Below are 11,431 nucleotides of genomic sequence, written 5' to 3'. Positions count from 1 at the left end.
TCTTCCGCTCCATATAAAATCACACCTATGGCAGAAGAAAACACCAGGCGCTCCCAGGGGAATTTCTCCCCTAACAGTGCAATTAAATGTGAAAATTCCCAGCCCCAATACCTTTGACCCATGGGTAGAGAAAGGTATTGGGCTGCCCTTTATCTCACAGGACCCCTCGTTATCCCAACACTGGTGTCTGAACACCCTACCTTCAGAGGATTGAGTCCTCTGCTGCACATCCCTCTGCACCAACAGATAAGGATGGCCACCCTACTAGGTTAGGATAACTGGAGTTCTGTGGACAAAGCACCATCTTGTTATTGATGGCACCGCATCCCCGTCCACTCGTGTGCACCCAGGCTGATTTCCCCCTGTGATCCCGTCCTGTGGAGGCCTGCAGAACCAATGGCATAGTCATGCCCCGGCTCCCCAGGACCCCACAACACAAGAACACAGTCCACACTCTGCTGCCAAACACTCTGCGTCCAATCCCTATCAGAGCTGTGCTACCTGCTCGGACTAGAATCAAGTGCGCAGCACAACATTACACCAATGTTGTCTGTCCGCCCCAGTCCCCAGTGTAACACAGCCCTACCGAAAACCTTGAGCAAAACAGTGCTATCTGTATCGATCCGAGACCCTGGCTGCCCAGAATAATATCACATCATCCTTTGTGTGCTGCATGGAGAAGGTCCTTATGCCTTCTCCCGACCAGCAGGATTTCCCGTGTGATATTATCTGCTCGCGAACCTATACGTTCTCGATCCACAGTATAACACTGTTCCACTCCAAGGGGACACAGAATGAAACAAAGACAGCAGACGGGACTTACAACACTACATAAATCAGCATGGTAGAACACATCCGCAGACAAGGACTACCACCATCAACATCAAGAAAAACTTACAAACAGATAACAAAAACACACAACATGGACATACTCAGGGAACAAACGGTGTAACAAATAATACAGGGGTGTTAAATGTTGCCTAGCCTAGCTTGGCCACTCTGACCCCTCAGCAGCTGGTGATGCTGCCGAGAGGTAACCCCGTTATGGCCAGGCTGACTAGACCCCACTGCACAATTTGTTACCTGGCTGATACTGTTGGACACATTGCAATTACTTGCACAAGGGCAATTCCTTGCAATGTGTCCTTTGTTCCCACACCTGAAACACGTGACTTGGTTTCCTGTCCTGTGTGTTTTGCAGTGTCTCGCTATGTGACCTAGGCCACCACATGCAAAACATCTGATGTTTGCTCCCTTCTCCTGAATTGTACCATCCTCAGGGACGCACTCTTCACCACAGTTCTTTTTCCCAAAGTCAGGGAAAAATCTCTGTTAGTCTGGACCGGCTTGACCTGATGATTAGACCGGTCACAGACTACTCTCCCCCTTGTGGCCCTGCACAGGGCAACGTTTTGGGAGATTCCGACCCTGGCTTTACAGAAAAAGAAAGGGCCGGCACCAACTTGGTGATAACTTGTTGCATGCCAGACATTAGCTGGGACCTTACAGCAACCTCAGCCTTCAATTTGGCTACCGTCACGTCAGTAGAGGCAGTCCGCTCCTTGAAGGCCTTGACCTCAGTATAAGACTGAGTCAACTTAGCCTCAATTTCCTCCTTCTGCCTCTGCAGCTCTACTAACTGTGACTCTATCCTAGCCACCTGCACATCTCGGTCAACAGTAGACTGCACATTCTCTGCCAGCTGTGCCCGCAATGCCGAAAGCTGGTCCGAATTACTGGTACAGCACTGGCAGTGAATGGCCGGAGGAATTGTCTCCGTTGACTGAGACACCAGCGCCACTTCCTTTGGCTTACAGATGCTAGCCTCAAGCGTATGAACGAGTTTGGCTAGCATCCGAAGCCGTTTGGTGGCCTTGTTCAAAACCGTCCGTTTGTTAACACAAAGCTTGTCGTAACTACAAGCCTGTGCTAACAAATCGGACCACAGCATTTCTGCTGACTTGTATGTAGTGGGGAGGATGGGGTTAAATGTGCTGTGTCTGCTCAAGTGTTGCAGTGTGGGGAAGTCCATACTCACCGTTTGCTGAGCGTCCATCTTCTCCCTCGCAATCACTTGAGCGATGCAGTGACCGTGCAAAGCAAATAGCAAAATATTAATTCACAGAACTGATTATAGATTCTCTGCTAAAGATTTTGATCTGCGCTTGGTGCTGTAAGGAAGAGTCGTGTTACCTGTCCGAATTATCAGGTCCTAGACGCTCAGACCGCTGACCACGTCTCTCTTGCCTGACAATTCACAGGATGACCGACCTCTAACCCCAAAACCAAACACAGATTTCAAAATCTAAGCAGTGGGCCTGACTCGCCAATGTAAAGGGGGAATATTAATCACCAATATTTATGCAAATATCGATAATTAATATTCCTAAATGGGAGGAACCATCTAGTGATAACTCCGCCTATTTATGCCTTTATATAATAACAATACTTTCGCTATGCTCTACACTGATCGCTATGCTAGCTGCATGCGCCTTACTAACTCGCTACCGCTAACAAGTACACGCTACACAAAAGGGTACAAATATAACGGTATTTATTACACCACGCAATACACTAACAATACACTACGCACGCAGTACACTACAATACACTACGCACGCAGTACACTACAATACAGCACTACAATATACAATCCTAAACTACACTACACATTCCCAATTCCACCCATAAACTAACTAGACAATTCACACATACAAGTATATTAACAATCCACCCCACCTGACTATTCACTGTCCCTACGGGGTACGACGAAGGGTTAATGGTGGCCTTACAGGGGTGTAAACCGACCACAAACACAAAGGGTTAACAATGGGGCTAATATCAGAACTGTACAGCAATGCAAGGGTAAATACCCTGCAAGTGTACAGTGAGGGGGGGGGGGGGGGGGTGTGGCAGGGTTTGAGCAGGGGTTACCACCAGGGGTTAATCAGGGTAGGGAAAGGGTTACAAACAAGGATACAATAAGGCAAGGGTTTGGGGGATCAGGGTGAACACGGCAAGGGTAAGGGGTTACAGGAACTGTACAGCAATGCAAGGGTAAATACCCTGCAAGTGTACAGTGAGGGGGGGGGGGGTGGCAGGGTTTGAGCAGGGGTTACCACCAGGGGTTAATCAGGGTAGGGAAAGGGTTACAAACAAGGATACAATAAGGCAAGGGTTTGGGGGATCAGGGTGTCCAGTAACACGGCAAGGGTAAGGGGTTACAGGACCAGGGGTGATATGTGAGGGGTAGGTAGGGGCTACACAGGTATACTTAGGCCTTATCCAGGTGGTCATCATGAAGCTGCTCTCTCCCCTGCGTCTCTGAATCTAGTCTGGTTGCAAGAGAGGGCACCTCTGTCCGGTTTGGGGTTTTATAGCCCAAAAGCAACCCCCTCCTCCTTCCTCAGGCATGTGACATCATAGTGTGCCTTAGTCCCCCCTCCTAGTCCCAAAAATGCTGGGAGTAATGGGCATGGCCATGGGGCAGAGGTGTGGAAAACAGGTTATGATGTCTCTGGTTAGAAGGCCCTCTCACGAACGGTGCCAGAGAGTCTGATTGTAAGGGGCCTGAACAAAAGGGGACTAGATGCTAATCAGCTGTTATCCTACAGGCTATCAGCACAAGTTTTTCTCTAAACAACTCTGTTGATAACAGTTGGAATTGCATATATGCATATATATATCCACAGATGCTTGGGGCACATCTATAAACACATACAAAACCGGGGGTATGAATGGGCAGCAATAAGCCCACATACATACTGTCATGCTGACATAAGTGTATATACATAGACACGTGTGCAAATACATACACACATATCTATATATACACACACCCTCGCATATATCTGGGGCATCACATACAGGGGACATGCATATGTCCCCACTTGCCATACAGGGCCAATATATACACGGTCATACAGGAAATATATACTAACTATAAGGGGACACATATAAGGGGGCACATATATATACTAATATAAGGGGGATTATAAGGGGGCACAGCTTCCAGGGACCACATATTTACAAAGAATGGTGTGAAAAGGGAAAAACATCCAGTATGCGGCAGTCCTGTGGGCGAAAATGCCTTGTTGACAGCAGAAGACCCCACCGGGTACCACTCATCTCCACTACAAATAGGAAAAAGAGGCTACAATTTGCACGAGCTCACCAAAATTGGACTGTTGAAGACTGGAAAAATGTTGCCTGGTCTGATGAGTCTCGATTTTTGTTGGGACATTCAAATGGTAGAGTCCGAATTTGGCGTAAACAGAATGAGAACATGTATCCATCATGCCTTGTTACCACTGTGCAGGCTGCTGGTGGTGGTGTAATGGTGTGGGGGATGTTTTCTGGGCACACTTTAGGCCCCTTAGTGCCAATTGGGCATCGTTTAAATGCCACAGGCTACCTGAGCATTGTTTTTGACCATGTCCATCCCTTCATGACCACCATGTACCCATCCTCTGATGGCTACTTCCAGCAGGATAATGCACCATGTCACAAAGCTCGAATCATTTCAAATTGGCTTCTTGAACATGACAATGAGTTCACTGTACTAAAATGGCCCCCACAGTCACCAGATCTCAACCCAATAGAGCATCTTTGGGATGTGGTGGAATGGGAGCTTCGTGCCCTGGATGTGCATCCCTCAAATCTCCGTCAACTGCAAGATGCTATCCTATCAATATGGGCCAACATTTCTAAAGAATGCTATCAGCACCTTGTTGAATCAATGCCACGTAGAAGTAAGGCAGTTCTGAAGGCAAAAAGGGGTCCAACACCGTATTAGTATGGTGTTCCTAATAATTCTTTAGGTGAGTGTATGTGTGTCTTACAATACAAAGAGTAGCAGTTTAAATCTCTGAGTGAAAACATGAACTACAAATCTGAAATCCATGTCGGGGCATCTCCAGACAGTTCAAATGTACTTTTTTGTATGGGTTTGTATTTATGCGTGTCTTGCAGTACATGGGGTAGCAGTTTAAATCTCTGAATGATAACATGAACTACTAGGCAATAATCGCTGTTGGTGCATTTCCAACCATTTTATTTTTTTTGGGGGGGAGTGGTGTTTGTGGAAATTTCAATATATGTGTGTGTTACAATAAAAAAGGGTAGAAAGGTAGCAGGATCACGATAAGGCGCAAACAACACTGGCCGAGACACTTGCAGTATAGATAAATGGATTCTTCTTTATTTGGGTGATGCTCATCAAATAAAACAACGCGTTTCGGGGATACTTAGGTCCCCTTCATCAGGTTAAGAAGCTTGATAACAGACTGGTACAAGTTCTGAGAATTTATACTTAAAAAAAACAACAAAAATAGTCTAACCCTAGGGGAGTGGTCACAACCCCCAGAGTCACACTTTGCAGATTGGGGTGCTTTAGTATATAGTATGTTAAGATAATGAGTACACTAAGATGGGGTCATGGTAAGCATTTACTGTCCACATTTTAACTGTATAAATGGTGAAATTAAGTGAAGTCCAGGAGAAAAGATATAAAAGAAAGTGGGCTGTATATATCACATGATCGCAACTTCGGCGATAATGTGACACGTTGCTAGGGGGTGGGGACGCTATCAGTTGCCTCCGCTGGAAAAGGAGGATCAGCCGACACTCTGTCTATTGTCACGTGACCCCCGCGTCACATAACAGCATGATGGCCCTGTATTGGAGGAGGAGAGGCCAGGCGAGGGATGTACTAAGTCATGTGATCGCGCCGCTTGCAACTGATAGCGTCCCCACCCCCTAGCAACGTGTCACATTATCGCCGAAGTTGCGATCACGTGATATATACAGCCCGCTTTCTTTTATACCTTTTCTCCTGGACTTCACTTAATTTCACCATTTATACAGTTAAAATGTGGACAGTAAATGCTTACCAAGCCCCCATCTTTGTGTACTCATTATTTTAACATACTATATACTAATGCACCCCAATATGCAAAGTGTGACTCTGGGGGTTGTGATCACTCCCCTAGGGTTGGACTATTTGTCTTTTTGGCTTTTTTTGAGTATAAATACTCAGAACTTGTACCATTCTGTTATCAAGCTTCTTTACCTGATGAAGAGGACCTAAGTATCCCCGAAATGCATTGTTTTATTTGATGAGTATCACCCAAATAAAGAAGAATTTATCTATACTGCAAGTGTCTTGGCCGGTGTTGTTTGCGCCTTATCATGATCCTGCTACCTTTCTACTATATATATTTTTAGAGACTGGGCTTCTACTCCTGAAGATTTGGACCACCACGGCTGCACACCCGGTGACAGACTACTTCTTTTCTACAAGCTTACAGTAGTGTTGTGCCTATCTCTAGCACAACCATTTAAGGTGAGCCTCCATTTTGTGTTCCATCAACTAGATTTGCAATCTAGAACATACTACCCTATGGTGCGCTTTTCTTTTGTATGCTTTCTCAGCTACTGAACGCCCAAATACACATATAATACAAAGGGTAGCGGTTTATATCTCTGAGTGATAAAATGATATACTAGACTGAAGTCCATGTCAGGGCAACTCCAGATAGTTCAAATTATTATTTTTTTATTTGTGTTCGGGAAAATAGCATATACGTGTGTCTTATAGAACAGAGGGAAGTGTTTTAAATCTCTGAGTGATAACGTGAAATACTAGGCCAAAATCTGTGTTGGTGTATCTCCAGACAGTTCAAATGTTGGTGTGTGTGTGTTTAAGGGGGAAATAATCTCATGGTAGGTTGACAACTTGTGTTTTACACTAGAGAAAGCTTTATTTTCTGAATCTGCATATTTGATTACACAGAAGACATTAGGCCCAGATCTGTTAGTGGCGCCGATGCTGCATTATTTCCAAAGTCGATTGTCAGTAGCAGTGTAGTGTCTTCACTGTGTTTGTGGAAAGGGAAGGGAATTTTATTGTGCCTCCCTGTCCAGAAAACAGATTGCTGTTAGATAGATCTTTTTTTTCCACTTTAAAAAAAAAAAGATAAATAAAAAAATGTATATGTATGACTATAACGAGAAGCCATAAATGTTCCTCTTCATGGCGTCTAATAAGTCTATTGTTTGTCTCTCAGCAGAATTGTGGAAATGTGATCGAGTGTTCCCATGATTTCTGCTTTCTCTAATGCACAGATCCATAAATATTCTTCTAGCTGTGTATCTCGGTATCCTCTGCCATACATCATTCCTTTGTTATCAGAATGTGGGATATTATTGCGGCTTCCAACATCCTGCATTTGCAGATTTACAAGGATGAAATACCTCCACGTATGTGAAGAGACACATTTGTTCGTCCGATCTCATTTAACAGGCCGGCTCATTTTTATTCACATGTACGCACATCCTCATACTCCACAATAAATCTTTTACATCCGTGACTAATTCAGCTGTTTTCATGTGCGCAATACAATAAGGATCAAAACACAGACTGGAGGGTATGGCTTTTGTGTGTGCAAGCAATTTCTGGGGGAAAAATATAAAAGGAGATTTTCACTACTTGGTGGGGAGTGAAAAGAAAATCTTGGGATCCTAACAAATTACCATATTCATCTTTATCCCCTGCAGATTGAGATTTCAATGTAGCTCAGCTGGCAGAGGAGAATAGGAACACATTATTCCCCCATCGGCCAGGCTGACCAGATATAAATAAATGGAGCCATAATACAATAAGACAAGGTTAGCTCAGTGATTTACCGAACACAGAAATCGAATTATCCTCTTAACCTGTCAAATGACCACCCGGTCTCATCTCCTTCTGTTTGTTTGCTGGGTTAACCATATCTATAGATGTCACGTCAGGTCATGCTAAAGATCTATCCCAGAGATACAAAAACCTGGGTTATCATCATGTGTCAACTATTTCATTTAGCTGCTCCTAAGGTGTAGTTCAGACAGCTGTAGGGTGAACCCATATTATGGCGTCAAATCCCAACACAGCTGGGGGTCTAATGATCTAAACTAGGGATCTACAATGTCTGGTTTATTAGACCTGCACTTGGGCCAAGATTTGCGGCTGTGTTACAGATGCTAAAATACATCCACATTATGGCCGTCGTAATGAGGCCTTAGTTTTATCCATTTTTTTGGAAAACTTTGTGGCAGCTAGAAAGGGGTGGACTGGCCATAGATCCTACAGGGAAACTTCCTGGTGGGCCAATGCCCAGAGCGCCACCTGGACCTGCTCATGGCCTCCACCCATGGTAAGTAATGATCTGACTCTCCCCTCCTGACTGCTGAATTCAGCTGTACTGCCATCCTAAGACAACTGGAGCAGGAGGACAGAACATGGCAGCTGGTCCCAGCCACCACAGAGGGTCAGTTTTTGGGGAGATATTTTCTGATGCACTGTGATATTGGGCTCTGCTGGAGTGGTATAATATGGTATTGCTGTCCCTGCCTGTTTGTGTTGACCCTGCCTTCTTTCAATTTGGTCCCCACTACAAAATGACCATTTAGTTTTTTCTAAGGCCACTTTAAGTTCCCAGTCCGCCCCTGCAGCCAGACAACTGACACCATTAGGGTACGCCCATGTGTGGTCATAGGCGTGCGCACGGGGTGTGCCGGGTGTGCCTGGGCACACTCTAATCAAGCCTGCTGGTCGGCGAATACTAATGAGCGCTTCCATTTTGGAAGCGCTTATTAGTACTGGAGGAACCAGGAAGCGTTGAACGCTCTGTACTTACAGCTTCCTGGTCCTCGGCTGTCGGCTGTGCGCGCCAGTTCAGAGCTTAGCCGACAGCAGGAAGAAGAGGATCGCGGGCGGCGAGGAGCGGCGGCGTCCAGGAGCGGAGAGGTAAGTGTTTTTTTATTTTACAAAAAATGAGGTTGCTGGGGGCATAATGGAGGCTAATGAGAGGTATAATGGGGGCTAATGAGGCATAATGGAGACTAATGAGGCATAATGGGGCTAATGAGGCATAATGGGGGCTAATGAGATGCATAATGGGGTCTAATGAAATGCATAAGGGCTGATAATGGGGCCAATGAGGCATAAGGGCTGATAATGGGGGCTAATGAGGCATAAGGGCTGATAATGGGGGCTAATGAGGCATAAGGGGGGTAATGAGAGGCATAATGGGGTCTAATGAGAGGCATAATGGGGACTGATAAGGCATAAGGGCTGATAATTGGGCATAAGGGCTGATGATGGGGGCTAATGAGGCATAATGGGGGCTAATGAGAGGCATAATGGGGGCTAATGAGAGGAATAATGGGGGCTAATGAGGCATAAGGGCTGATAATTGGGGCTAATGGCATAAAGGCTATATATATATATATATGCAGCGTACTCAAGTTGTGTGCAATAGGTGTTTCTGGGTGATGTAGTGCAATATACACTAACCTGGTACAGCTGACTCTCTGCAAGGGGCAGGTATAGGTAGAAATAGTTCGTGACGCCAGTGCCAAGTAAACGGTGGCACGCCGTTTGCGGATGCAGGAATAAATTGAGGAAACGTAGTCTTAAAACAGAACTCCAACTTTAGTAGTTTTGCAAGCAGAGACAATATAGGAAATGCAGTTCCTAAGCATACAGTCGATTTTGCAATTCGGTCGATGCAGGCAATTCAGTTATAGCAGGGTAATTACAGAGTGTTGAACACAGGACTTGCAGCACAGGAGCTTGCACTCTAATTCTGTCTGATCCTGGAATACAGCATATCTTCACCAAGGCCCATTAACCTAGTTCTGGCTTTATCTCCTTGGCTATAGCTTTAATAAGTACCTCCTCTGTCTTTCTGAGTACCTCTGGCTTTCCTGATCTTTGCCTCTGTCTCTCTCAGCTTCTGGAAACTTCCTCAGGCTCTAGAAACTTCTGAGCTGTGGTCTAGACTGACTTCTGCACTCCACACTAGATCAGGTTACACTGACTTTCCCTTCCTTGTCTGGCCCTTATATAAACTAGGGCTCCCTAGCTCCCTCTAATGCCTAAGAGCTGGAATGACACCCCTAGCCGGCCTGTAAGTGCAAGTTTCAGTGACAGGGAAATACACACATTACATTACATTTTATAAAACTGGCATACAACAATTTCCCCATAATTAGGAGGGACGACAGCACACCAAGTGACACTTTGGTAGTGACGGGTATTACAACTCCCGTACACTACATACCCCACTGCTTTAAGCTGAGTACGACCTCGTACTCCATCATGGGTCGCCCAACTGGAATCTCTACCTGAAATAGAAAATAGAGACATGCAGGCATACATACATGTAATTCATCTGCATTTACATTTACATCAGGTCCAATTGGCAAAGGTGAAGGGTAGTGACAAGGGGCGTCGTTCTCTTCTCTCAGGATAGTGAATGGAACGGGGGCGCTGACCTGGCACAGCGTAACATTATAACCAGGATAGTCCATGACAATGAATAAGTCCATGATAAAACAGTAGAAAACGGTATAAAAGTTCTTGGAGGCTCAAATAACAAACATGAGTCCGTACCCAGGTTATTTCTTATTAATCACAGAGGCTCTCATGCGGTGGAGTCCATCTCTGGGCACATTTCCTTAGTATGAAGTTGCACAATAAAATGACAGCATAATAACGGAACTACCCAGGGGTTTCCTGTGGGTGTAGCACAGGCAAGGGCTCACGTGGGGGAGTCCATTCTTGCGCACAAATGTCCAACAAGGTATTGCCCGTGGCAACTGTTTGGGAGGAGACACCACCAGAATAATCAAAGTCTCCTAAACGGACTGGCGGACGTCCCCTGGTCATCCGGGTAGACCTTCTCAACACAGGGGTCTCCTCTTCCCTTAGCAACGAGGTAGGAGGGAGAGGAGCAACAGGAGGGTCTCCATCCGTGAGACCTTGGTCAGGAACAGCTGGAACAACAGGAACAACTGGAACAACAATATCCACGAGAGGGGGTACTGGATCCGGAGCATCTTGAACCGGCTCTTCTGGAGGTGAAGCTACAGTAGGTGCCGGAGCAGGCACCAGCAAGTTCAACCACGGTGTCAGAAGCCAATGCATGGGATCAGCGTCATACCTCAGATTACTAACAGCCTGCATAGGATCCTCGGGCTGTATTGCTGACTCTGACACAGGATATTCAGATCCAGAACTCTCGGCACTAGGTTCTGGTGTCAGGCAGAGCTTCAACCGGTTTCGGTGTACAATTTGGGATCCCTTGTCTTCCCGGGTGATCTCATAAGTGTGAGTTCCAACATTTGGGATTGCAGTGACAACATAGGGACTTCGCTCCCACTTACTGTCCAATTTGCTGGTACGACGGTTATTCTTTAACCATACCACGGCCCCTATGGTCAAGGGTTCTGCATGGGCTGCCTGATCATAGTCTCTCTGCTGTCGGTCTCTAGCAAGGTCCATACGTTCCTGAACAATGGCTTTGGCTGCATCTAACCGCCTTTGGTGCTCAGCAACCCAGTCGGTGTTAGGTAATGGGTTAATGCAATCAGGCACATGTATGTCCAA

The 11,431-nt window shown here is 45.8% G+C and overlaps 1 long non-coding RNA gene across 1 annotated transcript in view; it reads left to right on the top strand.

Annotated features, from left to right (window-relative positions):
- Positions 1-8,591: 8,591 nt before the first annotated feature.
- LOC120999243 overlaps positions 8,592-11,431 on the top strand; it is a 237,959-nt gene continuing 235,119 nt past the window's right edge. The window contains exon 1 of the long non-coding RNA XR_005778513.1: positions 8,592-8,701. This is a non-coding gene — a long non-coding RNA (uncharacterized LOC120999243). The remainder of the gene's footprint in view (positions 8,702-11,431) is intronic.

The sequence above is a fragment of the Bufo bufo genome, chromosome 4 (genome assembly GCF_905171765.1).
Source record: "Bufo bufo chromosome 4, aBufBuf1.1, whole genome shotgun sequence".
In the NCBI taxonomy this organism is placed as follows: domain Eukaryota; kingdom Metazoa; phylum Chordata; class Amphibia; order Anura; family Bufonidae; genus Bufo; species Bufo bufo.
The sequence above is the reverse complement of the archived record's forward strand: the minus strand, read 5'-3'. Positions and strand labels throughout refer to the sequence as shown.